General features: G+C 44.8%; 1 protein-coding gene across 1 annotated transcript in view; it reads right to left on the bottom strand.

Moving 5' to 3' along the window:
• The window catches only part of LOC112229677 (partitioning defective 6 homolog gamma), a 36,720-nt gene that overhangs the window by 3,525 nt on the left and 15,129 nt on the right, over positions 1 to 18,066 (bottom strand). The window lies entirely within an intron of this gene.

Below are 18,066 nucleotides of genomic sequence, written 5' to 3'. Positions count from 1 at the left end.
GATTGGTGCTGGTCTGGTGTGGCTCTGTAGTCAGTGGGGTGGAACACAGAGCCATAGGAGGAACAATTGTAAACAAACCAAACACCAGGATGTGATTACAGCTGGAATACCAAATCATTCTGAGCTTCAGTTGTACACAACACAGTCTGCAAGCAAGTGTGATAATGCAAAATTAATTTTTAAATAAACCTGTATTTAAACCAACCCAATATGTCAAGGCTGTATACCGGGGTATTTGGTTTTTCAATACCGTCGAAACTATTTGAAGTTTTTCAATACATGTGAATATTTATAGATGCTTTTTAAGTTAATACCTGCAGTCAACTTGTGCAATACATTCAGAGCTCATTTCACCCGTCACATTGTCTTACATTAGGAAGTTTACAGTAGTTCAAGAACAGTTGCGCCAGTCACGTGTTTGTTTGTAAATAGCACAACGGGAGAAAGTGTGCGCTGTTTGCGCAGCGCACCAGGTGATGAATTTACACTTGTAAGCAATTCACTACTTAAGGTTTGGTATGAGACATCTTATAAATGACCTTCTGACATGTTGGAGCAGTCAAAGAGCTCTGGATGAGTTCTGTACAGCTGCCATATTTTCCTTGTACTTCCTACTAGCATTTTTTCCCCTTCCTCCGTTCTCCCCTCTGCTCCTTCCTTCAGAAAAGCATGCATCACAACTTTGTTCATTTGCACAATCTCTCATTCACTTTAGCTTTTAAAATGTCCACACCCACCGAAAATTACATTTGGTTAGTTAGAAGCTATGCTTCAATAACTTAACGAGCTGGATTTCCATTTAGTTTGTTCGTTTTCGCTCGTTAGCATATAGCTAATAATGTAATTTCGCTATTTACTTGCACTACATTTTGTTAGCATTCTGGTAATATAGGGCCAATGTTTGCTGTTGCGTTTTAGCGCCCCTTGTGGGTTAAACGGTAATACCAGAAATCCCAGTATGGCAGAAAAACTGTATGACTGTATGAAAATCTGGATACCGCCCAAGCCGAAATAGGTCACCACTTTCTCAGACCATGCATTCACAAAGACAGGAAGAGACAAAGAGAGAGAGATGGATACAGTATGATAGTGAGAGGACTGCTCAGGCATAATAAACTCATCCTGCGACCTTCCTCTCAGGACATGTCTGTTGTGTGTTGAGCCACAGCCAGGGATGAAGTTTGTCTGTACAGTGAGAAGCACCATGCTACAGGAACAAGAGGTCCTACTAGGGGGAATGGGACAACACACACACTTGCCACTTCCATGGCACAATGGGCCACGAGTCATAGTTCCTACTGGGGTGGACACCTGCCTGGGAACTCGGTGTATGGGTGTGTGAGCGTGTGCGTGTAACAATATAGCATATGGATGTGGGATAACCATATAGTCACATGGTATGGATGTGTTCCATCTGCTGGAAAAGTGTGCCACTTCCTTTGCTAAAGTATTTTTTGGGGGCCAATTCTCTCTGTGCTAATAGTTTCAGTGGGAATGTGTAGCAGCACCGCAGTGAGAGTGTTTTATGCACTACTGTACTGAACCATAACTCCCATGCAGACTGTTGACTAATGACTTTCCCCACTAATGAAGGAATCTAATGACAGGACACAACACACCGTTTTAATAAGGCTGTTCTGAAAGCAAACTGCTGCACTCCTTGCTACAGATACAGATGGCCACAGCTATCGAAGGTACGGAACCACAGAAGCTAGTCTGGCCAGCTCTAATGTTGATTTTCACATAGAACCCACACTGCCAGCCCCAGCCCTGCACAACCAGTCAGAGAGAGGCTGACAAATACCTGTAGACACCGGTTCCTGTTTCACTGCTGCTTTCAACGGTTGTATTTATGAATGCTTCCCAAAGCTTCTGAATATCCAAGTATGGGGCAGAGGTTATTCTTAGTTGTGGATGGAGGTAGCAGGGAGCTTGATCATTTAGATTGAAGCCAGACAGGATTTTATTATGGGGAGGAATGTATGCCACAAGTGCAAGTCTGCTGATGGGAAACACATTGAGGCTGCACTGAGCCATCTCATTACCATGGTGGACTGGTCTACCAACATGTCCCTTCCGTCCCAAAATTATTGGCACACCTCGCCCCTGGGCAGGCCTGTGTCCCAGGCATACCTCATGCGACACGCTCTGATGGAACTACATTCCCCCGGTAAGGAAACCCCTTGACCCAGACCGCCCCAGGATCCAATATTCCTAAAAAGAGAGACCTATTCCTAATAACAAGAGAAGTTGGCAGCAGATCTATTGGGATCCGAGTCCTGGCACTAGAACCAGGATTTATCGGAGGACGTTATTCTGTCAGCTTGCCTCCTGGTTGGCTGGCTGGCCCCACAACCAGCCGGCTGGAGTTTCAATCCCAGGACTGCATGCCGTGGTAGAGGCCAGTTTGGACCAGACAACACCTGACCAGACCAGGGACTGCCTGTTGTGCCAAGAGTGGATCAAAACAGAATTCTTTCCCCTTGACTAGGCCCAGTACTGTCTGACTGGCATGGAGAGAGACAGGCGGAGGATGCTGGGCTTGTGGTCTCAGTCGGTGTTTCATCTGCCCAACATGCCCAGTCACGCAGGCTGCCGTAACAACTCCTGACAAGAATAATCCCGCTGCACCGAGGCATGATGGGAAAGCAAATGTGAACTCATTGATCAAAGGCTCGCCGGTCGTTACCAGACATCAGAACTAACTGACTCCCAATGTCCTTTCCCAACTAACAGAACGTTGAGGGTCAAGAAAGAGTTTATGAACATTCTAAGAAACACACAAGAGAGAGCGAGAAAAGAAAAGGGTGGCGTCTCACCAAGTTCCAGGACGGATGAACAGACTGCTGACTAGAATGGAAAGACAATTCATTCAAACCCAAATACTTGGGAGGGTAAGATGGAAGGAGAATTAGCCCAGTAATGTGAGAGCTGCAGCCCTGTTGGATGAAATCGAATGATCAGAGCATGATGATGTGGCTTCTAGAGCGTCGGGGTAAAAGGAATTTAGAAAAAGTCTGAATGCTTCTAGAGTCAATTAACTTCAGCTCGATGTTGACTGATGCACCACAAAACATGTAATAATGGTATTAATGCTGAGTGAAGAGAACACAGCTGAATAGTTGGGCATGGAACTGAAAACAATGACATGAACCCAATAAACTTGAACATCTTCCTCATGAGAACTAGTCTGAAACCAAACTGGGAGGCATCTGAATTGGCATCCCCATAGGCTCTGGTCAAAAGTAGTGAACTATGTAGGGAATAGGGTGCCATTTCAGATGGAGTCACAGTGAATGAAGTGCTAAGGTACAAAACAAATAACAGCCTCAACGAAGCCGTGCGATGCTGGCCAGTCACCTGACGTGGCTCTCCCATCCCAGTACAGGTCAGGGGTTAGGGGTGAAAAGTAAAGTGCCTACATTCTTCCGTGTGTAAGAGGGCCGAGAAGGCCCTCCACCCACGGTCCGGTCAGACTGCAGGCTGGCTCTGTGGAGTTTCACCAGTCAGGAATGTGGCGCCTGATGGATATGGAGATATCTCTGGACAGGTTTAACTTAACTCAGTGTCTGTAGCTACTCTAGCTACTTTAGCCTTGACTGTCTGTCAGCTAGTCCTAATCCTCCATCCTCTCTATAGGGTGGGCTGAATCCCAAATGGCACCCTATTCCCTACATTTCTCTCTTGTTAACTGGACCTGTGAAAAAGAGCCTCCTTTCAAGTCCTACTGGGTTTTTACTAAGTCCAATAAAAGCAGGAATCTAAAGAGTTTTATGATCAGTCATTAGGCCTCCCCATGTGCTTTGATCTCAAACATCTTGTAGTAAGTTTAGTACTAAATGTATGTTTTCACCAGCAAGGTGAATGTAGCCTACTGGGCAGCACAGAGCACAATTAAAAACACAAAGTAGAAAACAGTCTCCATTTGAGCCACTATTTTTTTTTCTCAGTTTGAATCTAGGAACAGTGCTTACTGTGTGATGCAGTGTTGTTGACATGTGATAACAAAGACTGGTACAGACTAGTACAGATGACACAAAGACTGGTTTATAAATGGGAACATTCTACACCTCTGACAAACCAATCATTAGCCTGGCTTTACAGAGCATTAATAAACACCAAACACTAGCTTTACAGAGCATTAACACCAAACACTAGCTTTACAGAGCATTAATAAACACCAAACACTAGCTTTACAGAAAATTAATAAACACCAAATACTTGCTTTATAGAACCTTAATAAGAAACACCTTTGCTGCAACATAAATCACATGTTGACTAGTTCTGTTGCGTAATCTGTTTAGTAATTAGTCTGACGTAAGACTAATGATCTGAGCTGGGGGTTAGTTGGTATTTGTGATAGACAACAACATGTGGCATGTCACACCTACATTATGCAAAAGTTATGATGCAGAGATTTTTGGGATTCAGCACCTCGGTTCACCAGGTATACTGTAGTCCTCTAGGATGTCCTCTGCTCACCAGGTATACTGTAGTCCTCTAGGATGTCCTCTGCTCACCAGGTATACTGTAGTCCTCTAGGATGTCCTCTGCTCACCAGGTATACTGTAGTCCTCTAGGATGTCCTCTGCTCACCAGGTATACTGTAGTCCTCTAGGATGTCCTCTGCTCACCAGGTATACTGTAGTCCTCTAGGATGTCCTCTGCTCACCAGGTATACTGTAGTCCTCTAGGATGTCCTCTGCTCACCAGGTATACTGTAGTCCTCTAGGATCTCCTCTGCTCACCAGGTATACTGTAGTCCTCTAGGATCTCCTCTGTTCACCAGGTATACTGTAGTCCTCTAGGATCTCCTCTGTTCACCAGGTATACTGTAGTCCTCTAGGATGTCCTCTGCTCACCAGGTATACTGTAGTCCTCTAGGATCTCCTCTGTTCCCCAGGTATACTGTAGTCTTCTAGGATCTCTTCTGTTCGCCAGGTATACTGTAGTCCTCTAGGATCTCCTCTGTTCCCCAGGTATACTGTAGTCCTCTAGGATCTCCTCTGTTCCCCAGGTATACTGTAGTCCTCTAGGATCTCCTCTGTTCCCCAGGTATACTGTAGTCTTCTAGGATCTCCTCTGTTCCCCAGGTATACTGTAGTCCTCTAGGATCTCCTCTGTTCCCCAGGTATACTGTAGTCCTCTAGGATCTCCTCTGTTCCCCAGGTATACTGTAGTCCTCTAGGATCTCCTCTGTTCCCCAGGTATACTGTAGTCCTCTAGGATCTCCTCTGTTCCCCAGGTATACTGTAGTCCTCTAGGATGTCCTCTGTTCCCCAGGTATACTGTAGTCCTCTAGGATCTCTTCTGTTCGCCATGTGTAATGCAGTCTTCTAGGATCTCTTCTGTTCACCATGTGTAGCCTACGGGATCCAGAACCTGAATGTTCCTTCAGTTTGAGTTAAATACTTAACAGAGACTTGTCAGAACCATGTTGGTCAGCCAGCAGCAGCCACACAAGAACAGAACATCAGGTTTCTGTCAGGCTGGTGTGGGAGATCGGAGGTTAGAGTTCACGGAGAGAGGGTGAGAACATCCTTCCTCCAGGCCAGGCTTGGGTTAGGGTTGGCAACTGGGTGTGATCCCTGGAAGAAATGTTAGTATTTAGATGAGACCTTGCTACAGACCCCTGCTAGGCCTGAACAGCCAGCTCACTGAGGAACATATGACCCCAAAGATCAAGAGCCTCCTCTAAAAACAGCATGGGTAACCACTACTCCGGCTGTACTCCGGCTACTGCAAAGACTGCTCACGCAAAACACAGCTAGGCTATCGATCCGCCAGAGAGACAATACAAGGGGTCTTTCTTCCAACACCACAGGAACAAAGTGACTACACAGTGACTAACTGCACTTACTGCCAGTACAGACCAGAAACACCACAGAGCATGTATAGAGGGTATAGAGGGCACGGCACACAGCTGCCTTTCCCGTTATGTCCCTGGCCCTGGCTGCTGTGGTCAGCCTGGCCCTGGCTGCTGTGGTCAGCCTGGCCCTGGCTGCTGTGGTCAGCCTGGCCCTGGCTGCTGTGGTCAGCCTGGCCCTGGCTGCTGTGGTCAGCCTGGCCCTGGCTGCTGTGGTCAGCCTGGCCCTGGCTGCTGTGGTCAGCCTGGCCCTGGCTGCTGTGGTCAGCCTGGCCCTGGCTGCTGTGGTCAGCCTGGCCCTGGCTGCTGTGGTCAGCCTGGCCCTGGCTGCTGTGGTCAGCCTGGCCCTGGCTGCTGTGGTCAGCCTGGCCCTGGCTGCTGTGGTCAGCCTGGCCCTGGCTGCTGTGGTCAGCCTGGCCCTGGCTGCTGTGGTCAGCCTGGCCCTGGCTGCTGTGGTCAGCCTGGCCCTGGCTGCTGTGGTCAGCCTGGCCCTGGCTGCTGTGGTCAGCCTGGCCCTGGCTGCTGTGGTCAGCCTGGCCCTGGCTGCTGTGGTCAGCCTGGCCCTGGCTGCTGTGGTCAGCCTGGCCCTGGCTGCTGTGGTCAGCCTGGCCCTGGCTGCTGTGGTCAGCCTGGCCCTGGCTGCTGTGGTCAGCCTGGCCCTGGCTGCTGTGGTCAGCCTGGCCCTGGCTGCTGTGGTTAGCCTGGCCCTGGCTGCTGTGGTTAGCCTGGCCCTGGTCAGAGATTACTGGAGAAATCCCCCATCCACATCTCCAGAAAGCTCAACACCAGCCACCATAGGTTGTGCATCACCTGCAGTGAGAGGGCCAGTTAGAGGTTTTAAAACCTGTGTGATCACATCTGTCCCGTACCACATCAGGAAGGTCTGAGTTGCAGCAGAGGACATGTTTGATTCCTCTAACACCAACATGGAAAAAGGGAGACACCTAGAATAAAAGGAGCATTTAAGTTGTTTTTTTAAAACAGTTGTCATTCTTGCCAGGGTAGCAGGGTCAGGGAGGAATGTTTAGGGGCCTAAGAACATACATAGTCAAGGGCTGGTGGGGGAAAGAAACCCTTTAAGTTTCACCCCCCCCAACCCCAATAAACACACACAAATATCCCGTCTCCTCACACAAAAAAAGTGCCCGAGAACTATTAGTCTGAGCCCTTACAACCACTGCTCCTCTATAACAGGGAGCAGAGCTAGAGGCAGGGGAAGACAGAGGAAAGCCTCTGGAGAGGTGACTATATTCAAATACTCTCATAAAACTGAGACGGGGCAAGGAAGAGAGGAGGAGCTCTAGCTCCCTGAGAGTGCACACTCAGCAGCACGGACCTCCTCCCCCCTGCCTGTTACCACCAGACATCTGGGACCAGTTAGGGGGCTGCTGCTGAAGAGATCGGGGTGGAGAACAGGAACACTACGACAGAGGATTAGCCTTTTCTCCTCCTCTTCAGACACATCACAAGAGAGAGAGATGAGTAGACTGAGTACTACATACTACTACTGTTTGTAATTCAGCCATCTTCCAACCGCTCTGATAAATGGTCACCCTCAGAACACCGACATCCATATGTCCCAAAAGTACGGAAGGAAAGTCTTTCAGCAGTAAATTGGAGGTTCAGGGCCCCATATTCATAAAGGTTCTCAATTTGGGGGGGCGGATCCTAGATCTGAGGCGCTCCGTGAATAGAGGCCAGAGCTTTCCTGTTTTGTCCACCTCACATTTACAGCAGCAGCCAGACACAGCAGATTTTTAGAAACAGAGGGGATTGTGGCAGCGTATCGGAGCTGAGTGGCGTAAATCACAGCGGTATGCTGGGGAGTCAGGGCCACAGGCCACCTGTCTTAACAAACAAGAGGAAGAGGATGGAGAGAGAGAGAGAGAGAGAGAAAGAGAAATAGGAAAGAGGGATAGGGAGTGAGAGACTAGAAGGAGAGAGAGAAGAGAGGGGGACACAGAGAAAACACAGGAATACATCTCTCCTAATAGACATCCCTCAGAATCTGAACCTCTCCAGGGAGGGAATTTATCTGAAGGCCACTTCATGTCAAATGGCTCACTCAACAGACCCCCTACTTTCCAAAATGGGAGAAAAGTGATTTTTAATAGCGTCCAAAAAGCGTGGCCCAAATAGTCTGAAAAAAAAGCAGCCTTATTTAGAGCCCATTGCCATTGTAGTCCACTAGAGAGTAGGAGTTAGGGGAGACATGGTGGATTAGGGACAGATGTTATTTCAACCACAACAGCAGGAGACTGCTGCCGTTTTTAGCCTGATACCGCCTGCGACAATACAGCTTTTAGCTTTAGGAAGAGACAAGACTGCACTACAGAGTAGGAGGACACAGACATAGCACAATGACAGAGGACAGTTAGAGGTGAAAGAGCTTCAGACTCTTTAGTTTTTCAAAGAACGTTTAACCAGCTCCAGGTTGAAAGACTGGATCTGGTACACTGTTCATTTGGAGAGAAAATGTACAGTAGGAGTCCTTAGTGGATACATTAGAATTCATTTACAGGAGGAGTAGCTGAATACAAGTGGTTCAGTCCAGCTTTCAACTTACTCTTGAATGTTGTGTTAGTAGAATGCACAAGGTGCAATTTCGAAATCGGGTAGTGCATCATCAGTTTCTCTTGTCATTAGGGTTGCAAAGGGTCGGGAACTTTCCGGGAAATTACTGGAATTTTTCCGGGAAATTTTCCATGGGAAGTTAAGCCCGGGAATTTTGCTTAAATTCATTTTTAAAAAGTTAGCTTTTAACAGTGAACCTTTTTTGGGGGATACACAAGGCAATTCTTGTGGCATATTCTGGTTAAACTATCCCCAATTCAATGGAATTGCAACCCTCTGCATGCACAGTGCATTCTTCCATCACATGTACAGCTGATTCTCAAGATCTTGCACAGTAATGAGATCCTATTGAGCCCACACTACTAGACTGTCTGAGCCAAGGACTACATACTTTCTGGTAAGTTTTGATGACAATACTTGGTGGGGTGAATATATATATATATGATATACAGATTTTTTTGTGTTTAAATAAATAATTTCTAACTTGTTAATTTCTGCTGGTTAGTTTTTGCTTCTTGCACCGGTTTCCATACACGTTTCATTTTAAAACATTTATCTTACAAAAAGGAGTCGATTTCGTCCCCCAAATCTTTACAGGAAAATGTCACGGGCACTATCTGATGTGTGGAGACTAGAGGTCGACCGATTCATCGGAATGGCCGATTAATTAGGGCCGATTTCAAGTTTTCATAACAATCGGAAATTGGTATTTTTGGACACCAATTTTTTTTTACACCTTTATTTAACTAGGCAAGTCAGTTAAGAACACATTCTTATTTTCAATGACGGCCTAGGAACTGTGGGTTAACTGCCTTGTTCAGGGGCAGAAAGACAGATTTTTACCTTGTCAGCTCGGGGATTCAATCTTGCAACCTTACGGTTAACTAGTCCAATGCTCTAACCACCTGCCTTCACGAGGAACCTGCCTGTTACGCGAATGTTAGAAGTCAAGTTGCTAGCTAGCATTAAACTTATCTTATAAAAAAACAATCAATCATAATCACTAGTTAACTACACATGGTTGATGATATTACTAGTTTATCTAGCGTGTCCTGCGTTGCATATAATCCATGCGGTGCGCATTCGCGAAAAAGGCCTGTCGTTGCTCCAACGTGCACCTAACCATAAACACCAATGCCTTTCTTAAAATCAATACACAGTTTGGGCCGCCTGGCTCTTTGCGAACAAATATGACAGAATTTTATGTAATTATGACATAACATTGATGGTTGTGCATTGTAACAGGAATATTTAGACTTATGGATGTCACCCGTTAGGTAAAATACGGAACGGTTCCGTATTCCACTGAAAGAATAAACATTTTGTTTTTGAGATGATGGTTTCCGGATTCGACCATATTAATGACCTAAGGCTCGTATTTCTGTGTATTATTATGTTATAATTAAGTCTATGATTTGATAGAGCAGTCTGACTGAGTGATGATAGGCACCAGCAGGCTCGTAAGCATTAATTCAAACAGCACTTTTGTGCATTTTGATAGCAGCTCTTCTCAATGCTTCAAGCATTGAGCTGTTTATGACTTCAAGCCTATCAACTCCTGAGATTAGCCTGGTGTAACCGATGTGAAATGGCTAGCGGGGTGCGCGCTAATAGCGTTTTAAACGTCACTCGCTCGGAGACTTGGAGTAGTTGTTCCCCTTGCTCTTGCTCTGCTGCTTCGAGGGAGGCTGTTGTCGACGTGTTCCTGGTTCGAGCCCAGTTAGGGGCGAGGAGAGGGACGGAAGCTATACCGTTACACTGGCAATACTAAAGTGCCTATAAGAACTAATAGTCAAAAGGTATATGAAATACAAATCGTATTTCATACATTGCATCTTAGCCTATACCGCTCTGAAATTGCTCATCCATATATTTTTATATTCTTATTCAATTCCTTTACTTAGATGTGTGTGTATTAGGTGTGACATTTTTAGATATTACTTGTTAGATATTGCTGCACTGTCGGAACAAGAAGCACAAGCATTTCGCTACACTAGCAATAATATTTGCTAAACATATGTACACTCCCGGGTCAAAAGTTTTAGAGCACCTACTCATTCAAGGGTTTTTCTTTATTTTTGCCAAGATTGTGCAAAGCTGTCATAAAGACAAATGGTGGGTATTTGAAGAATCTCAAGTAGATTTTGTTTTGTTTAACACTTTTAGGTTACTCCATAATTCCATGTGTGCCATTTCATAGTTTAGATGTCTTAACTATTATTCTACAATGTAGAAAATAGTCAAAATAAAGAAAAATCCTTGAATGAGTAGGTGTTCTAAAACTTTTGACCGGTAGTGTGTGTGTGAGACCAATAAAATTAGATTCGATTTAGATATGACAAAATGTGTAGAATTGCAGGAAATATGCTTTAAACCTGAAATTCTCTCCACCACCAAGAGGTGAACAGTTTGTCTCATGAGCAGTTCTTGTGCACATAGAAATAGACGTGACGTGCGCTGGACGGGGGGTCCCCGAGTGAAAATGTTTGGGAACCCCTGGCCTAATACATTACACTCACAAAGACTGGACGAGTCAGAGCTATATGAGTCATAGACAGTCTCAGGCTGTAAACCAAGTGCATCATTGGATGTTCCAGTAATGGTGAAATATCAGAAGGCTTTATTAGTGCAGGGGGGTGGTGGTGGTGGTGAGAGGGTGACATTTGATTAAAGCCCAAGAGTTTCTGAACTCCAGAGAGAGGACTATCCACCACTGTCCCAGTGAGACCAATATAGACAAGACATCTACATTGGCAGCAGAGGGGGGTTTGCTGATAAACTGTGTCGTGGTGAATGAGAGTGTACCCATCCCTGCCTGGACACTAGATACAGCCTCTCCCTGGCCTGGTCTGGTCTAGCCGGGTATCTCTCCACCCCCTCACCAGCCTGCCTGTCAGTGAGCAGAGCCAGACCTCCTAAACATAACCTCCTCCTCCTAACCCTCGCTCTAATCTCCCCAGGTTCTGGGTGACAACTAACAGGCCCTGAGAGAAGGATAAGGACTGTACCTTCACCGACAGACACTCCATATCTCTTTATCCCCATCCCACATCTCCTGACCTCACTTCTTCTCATTAGAGAGGATCCGGGGAGTCTGACAACCAGATCACATGGCGCTCTATACCCAGTGGGGGTTTAATACCGCAAATAATTCATATTTATCCCGAGAGTCCCAGGAAATACCACAAAAATCAGAAGTGCTCATTTAAAGCATTTAAAACCAAGATATGGTCACTATGCCAGAGTTCTCCACAATTCTTTATTTGAATTTATTTTTAAATCACACACACACTTTGTAATAGCAGCCAAACAAAATTCAAGTGACCTAAGTTGTTAAGCTTGCTAGATAACCTCCTTCAATGAATGACAGAATATCTCCTATAATTTGGCAAAATTGAGTTGATGATTATACAGATAGCAGATCAGCTCATGAATAACGGGGAGATGAGTGGAATTAGTACAAATCTCAAGGCATCTTAACGGTGACAAGCTGTATATCCATATCGGGCGCGTGGTGCATCGTCCCATGGTGTTTATACTTGCGTACTATTGTTTGTAGCGGTATTTTGACATGCATAAACGAGAGACGTACTTTGATAATGCTACCTATGGAGTACAGAATAAAAGGTAGGAACTTTCATGCGAGACAGGAGTCAGAATTTTGGGTGTCAGTGGGATTGGGACTGGATATGAAAATAGCCTAGGCTCTAAGATAGGAGAAGATGGACAATTCTATCATGCCTCTGAATTGTTAACAGACTTCATGGTCTGACAGATAGCCATATGCACAATTCACTACATGGGCATCAAAATTGTGAGCGCTTGAAGAGACACGTGTTATTTTATAGGCTATACTGTAGGGGTTTCCGGTAGGGTTTATTAACTGTATACGTGTGTCCTACGGCAGTGTCCATTGTGCTTTGAATTTATGGCAAATATGCTACGTTGTGGCTTCTATGCTACAACCTGTTTGGATAATGTGCCATTTTATTTTTTGCAAGTCTGCTGCTACACATGTTGTTTATTTGTGTGGAATTTCATTAGTGCGACATTGGGGAAAATGTTTCTAATTTCTCAGGTCTTGTCCCAGGAGCCCAGTTACCCCTAATACCCAGCCTGTCCAATCACAACAGTCCAGGTTGACATTCACACACCAGCCCTCACAACTTACACACACACACACACACACACACACACACAAACTCCCGTACTAGTGAGAATTACACCAGTGGCCAAGTGGAGTTGGGATTGCAGCCTTGAGGTTTTCCTGTCAGGCACAGGGAGAAGTGTGCAAGCTACACATCATTAAATGATGGTTGGGGAGGTGGAATGGGAAAGAAGGGATTAGGACAGGTAACTGCAGACTAATGGGGACAAAGCGTCATGGTTTCATCCACCATTAGAGAAAGACAAAACAGAGAGAGAGGCCGAGAGAGTCTCACAGTAAGCTAATGCTTTGGAGGGTTTCACTCAACCACAGTAAAAACTGTCTTCACTGTGGTTCCCTCTCAGAGAGAGACATATCTTATTTTGTGGTTGGCAAGAATAATGTGAATTTTTGCTTACTGTACATAAAGCAGATCTACATAACAATGTGAGATAATTTGATAATATCCTGCACATGTTACATCAATGTGCAGGGCACATATTTTATAATGTGCCTTAGCCATAATATTATTTCACATTGTGAAATTCTTTTTTCACATTGTGTAAGAGCCAGCGAGAGGCTGGTTCTGTCCACACGGGGCAGTGTCAGCCCCTCTCCTCCCCAAGTAGAACCTCTGTCCTTTGGTGTTGTTGGGTAACTGTTAGGCAGGCTGGGACAGGCCCGGGCTGGAACTACACCTGAAACAATAAAAGGCCTGGTCTGAAGCTCTGCTGCTACACCTGAACCATCCACACAACCAAACTGCTTCCTGTGTGTTGCTGACATGCGTGTCAGGTTCTCCACGGACTCCGTTTTCAGACGGTGACACATAACGAGTAGCTCATACCCTGCCCACAACTCAATTTCTCAAACAAAGCAAAAAATCAAAGTCAAATAAAACTACTTCATTACAATGGGCCCCCTGAGATAATGCACAAATACTTTAAAGTCAGGACTGCTTACAACAGTGATAAGGTAGGAACACAAACCGTTTTCAATAAATTGCAGTATTATACTATAGATTGACCGCTGAGCCAAACTTGTGTCTGGTGAACTGAAGTGCTTCCACTCTAGCTGTCCGTATCTATAGTCTACAAAACTAAACTATTTATAGTCTAGTCTCCACTAGTCATCTGAGAAGAGTTGGAACTCCTTTGCTCCTCCTCCCATCCCACCGCCCTGAACTGTTGAACTGCTGAGCTGGCCTGATTGGCTGACAGCCCACATGTTTGTTGAGGGGCCTGTCTCCTCCATCATCTCTTTCTCCCTCCCTGTGTCTGTCTGCTGTCAGTTATTGCACTGCAGTTACAAAGCCAATAAGAGAAAACTAAAATCAGACCACATACCCTCTACGAGCAAAGGACCACAGAGAGGCATGGGGGATGCTTATATTAGGTAAACAAGAGACGGGATTAGGCCTAACCTATTGAAATTGCTTTCCTAAAAATAAAAAATAAAACATTTTCTGCAATGAGGTGGGGCATCATAGTTAAAATAATAAGTTCATGCTCAGGTCTGTAGCCTGCCTGCATGTCCCAGCTCAGCCAATATAATTTTGTGATTGACAGCTCTCCTGATCCTCTGCAGCCAATCAAACACTCCACTGTCAGTTAACATTGACCAAGCGCTTCCCTGGTCCTAGTGGGGTAGAGGATGTTAGATTTAAGAGGTGGGGCACAGCAGGCTGCCTCACTGTTTTACATGATGACCTATATCTGCCTCTTCTCTGAACACATTCTCAACTCAGATGAATTGTTCCTTTAATCCCCTTCAGCAGATTCAGCACACCCCAACCACCACCCCCAAACACCAACTGTGGACTGGAAGTCCTACTACAGTCAGAAGAGTGTTGTGTTTTAGTCTGTTCATATTTTATCTACACAAAGAACCATTTGGAGATCAGAGAATCAGAATTTAACATGCTGTCGCCATGGTGATGTGAATAAAGCAGATGAACATTCCCACCCTAAACATAAAAGCCACAAAATAATGTCACATTCAGTGCTGTTCTTTCACAGGGGGATTGACAGAGTACTTAAACAATAGTGAAACACCCTGCAGAACACGAGTCACAACTGAGCCTTTCTAGGAAAAACATGTCAACGTTTACATGATGTGCAAGTATAAAAACACAGACATTGAGTGATGCCCTTGTGTGCCCACCGAACCGCTGCATCGGGGCTAATTGTGTTAGTTCACTGAGGGGGGTAGCGAGAGTTTGGCCAGAGCAGAGAGCCTGTCTCTTGGTTGGCTTCCACAAGAGACAGACAGACACACCAGCTGGCAGGGCTTTATCAGGCAAAGTGAATTTGGGACCATGCAGAGAGAGTTTTTTGCTTCAATGATGATGAACTTATGACAGAGGTCAAAAGGTCATGGACTAGATAATGACTGCCGCCAACATTTCTGCAGGGTGGCTGATCTCGTGGATTAAGATCTGATGGCCTTCAGGCGACAGGATTTGTGGATCCCTACATGCTAGGTAGTGGGCAATACTGCAACCAATACATGTGGATATCCCTAAATAGGAGAGAACCAAGTACAAAAAAAACAAAAACAAAAACGTTCCTAGAGCAATTATGGTTCTTCTAAATACTTGCGTCACGGTCCGTACTTCATCGGGGGTGTTTACAGTTAGGACTACGTGGACAAAGACATTTATGCTTTGGACCTGTTTGTAACATGGCTTCCCAGATAGACCAGTGTGTAAAGGTGGTGAGTAGCTGAGGAGGAGAGGCCCTCCTCAGTAATTATGGAGTCCAGAAATAAAACGCTGGCAGAGGCGGCAGTGGAGATGTTCAGAACACATCGTTCCCTGCACCGCTCCATTCACTCTCTCACTGCTCTTTCCTCGCGGCTCAACCCCATGTGCTCACAAGCGGCCGGGACTATTAAAGGGCCCAGATAGTGTGGCACATGTAGCCGCGTTGCCTGAGAGGGAGAGATGGGGCTGATTATGACTGCTACAGAAACTCTATTCTCTGATCCCTGGTCATCAACCACCACAACTCTACAGGATTCTACAGGGGACAGAGTTTTGAATGTTTATGGCGTTCCAGAATTGTTTAGAGATACAAAAAAATTGTGTGAAAGACAAGAAACTGCTAAAAGTAAAAAGTTAACCTTACCACAATGTATGAGAGTAAAACTCTCAAATAAATAAACAATTATTTTTATGTGAGTGAACTACACAGAGCAAAAATAGATCAAAAAATAAACACACAACATGTGTTGGTTGATCCCATGTTTCATGAGCTGAAATAAGACTCTAGAAAATGTTCCATACACACAAAGCTTATTTCTCTCAAATGTTGTGCACAAATTTGTTTACATCCCTGTTAGTGAGCAATTCTCCTTTGCCACGACAATCCATATACCTGGCAGATGTGACATATCAAGAAGCTGATTAAAGAGCATGCTCATTACACAGGTGCACGCACCTTATGCTGGGGACAATAAAAAGGCCATTAAAATGTGCAGTTGTCCCACAACACAATGCCACATGTCTTAAGTTCAGGGCTCATGCAATTGGCATTCTGACTGCAGGAATGTCCACCAGAGCTGTTACCAGAGAATTGACTGTTCATTTCTCTACCATAAGCCGCCTCCGTCTTTTTAGAGAATTTGTCAGTACGTCCCCCGGCCTAACAACTGCAGACTAAGATATATGCCCTAGTGTGGGCGAGCGTTTTGCTGATGTCAACGTTGTGAACAGAGTGCCCCATGGTGGCAGTGGGGTTATGGTATGGGTAGGCATAGGCTACAGACAACGAACACACCTGCATTTTATCGATGGCAATTTGAATACACAGATACTGTGACAAGATCCTGAGGTCCATTGTTGTGCCATATCCCCGCCGCCATCACCTCATGTTTCAGCATGATAATGCACGGCCCCATGTAGCAAGGATCTGTACACAATTCCTGGAAGCTGAAAATGTTCTTCTACGGCCTACATACTCACCCGTTGAGCACGTTTGGGATGCTCTGGATTGGAGGTCGAGCGATTATGATTTTTCAACGCCGATACCGATTATTGGAGGACCAAAAAAAAAGCAGATACCGATTAATTGGACGATTTTTTACATTTATTTGTAATAATGACAATTGCAACAATAGTGAATGAACACTTATTTTCACTTAATATAATACATCAATAAAATCAATTTAGCCTCAAATAGATAATGAAACATGTTCAATTTGGTTTAAATAATGCAAAAACAAAGTGTTGGAGAAGAAAGTAAAAGTGCAATATGTGCCATGTAAAAAAGCTAACGTTTAAGTTCCTTGCTCAGAACATGAGAAAGCCGGTGGTTCCTTTTAACATGAGTCTTCAATATTCCCAGGTAAGAAGTTTTAAGTTGTAGATATTATAGGAATTATTGGACTATTTCTCTCTATACGATTTGTATTTCATATACCTTTGACTATTGGATGTTCTTATAGGCACTTTAGTATTGCCAGTGTAACAGTATAGCTTCCGTCCCTCTCCTTGCTCCTACCTGGGCTCGAACCAGGAACACATCGACAACAGCCACCCTCGAAGTTACCCATCGCTCCACAAAATCCACGGGGAACAACTACTCCAAGTCTCAGAGCGCACCCCGCTAACTAGCTAGCCATTTCACATAGGTTACACCAGCTTAATCTCGGGAGTTGATAGGCTTGAAGTTATATACAGCGAAGAGTTGCTGGCAAAACGCACGAAAGTGCTGTTTGAATTAATGCTTACGAGCCTGCTGGTGCCTATCATCACTCAGTCAGACTGCTCTATCAAATCATAGACTTAATTATAACATAATAATACACAGAAATACGAGCCTTAGGTCATTAATATGGTCGAATCCGGAAACTATCATCTCAAAAACAAAACGTTTATTCTTTCAGTGAAATACAGAACCGTTCCGTATTTTAACGGGTGACATCCATAAGTCTAAATATTCCTGTTACATTGCACAACCTTCAATGTTATGTCATAATTACATATGTCTGGCAAATTAGTTCGCAACGAGCCAGGCGGCCCAAACTGTTGCATATATCCTGACTCTGCGTGCAATGAACGCAAGAGAAGTGACACAATTTCACTTGGTTAATATTGCCTTCTAACCTGGATTTCTTTTAGCTAAATATGCAGGTTTAAAAATATATACTTCTGTGTACTGATTTTAGGAAAGGCATTGATGTTTATGGTTAGGTACACGTTGGAGCAACGACAGTCCTTTTTCACAAATCCGCACCGCATCGATTATATGCAACACAGGACACGCTAGATAAACTAGTAATATCATCAACCATGTGTAGTTAACTAGTGATTATGATTGATTGATTGTTTTTTTTATAAGATAAGTTTAATGCAAGCTAGCAACTTACCTTGGCTTCTTACTGCATTCGTGTAACAGGCAGGCTCCTCTTGGAGTGCAATGTAAAGCAGGTGGTTAGAGCATTGAACTAGTTAACCGTAAGGTTGCAAGATTGAGTC

This window comes from Oncorhynchus tshawytscha, linkage group LG31 (genome assembly GCF_018296145.1).
Source record: "Oncorhynchus tshawytscha isolate Ot180627B linkage group LG31, Otsh_v2.0, whole genome shotgun sequence".
In the NCBI taxonomy this organism is placed as follows: domain Eukaryota; kingdom Metazoa; phylum Chordata; class Actinopteri; order Salmoniformes; family Salmonidae; genus Oncorhynchus; species Oncorhynchus tshawytscha.
The sequence above is the reverse complement of the archived record's forward strand: the minus strand, read 5'-3'. Positions and strand labels throughout refer to the sequence as shown.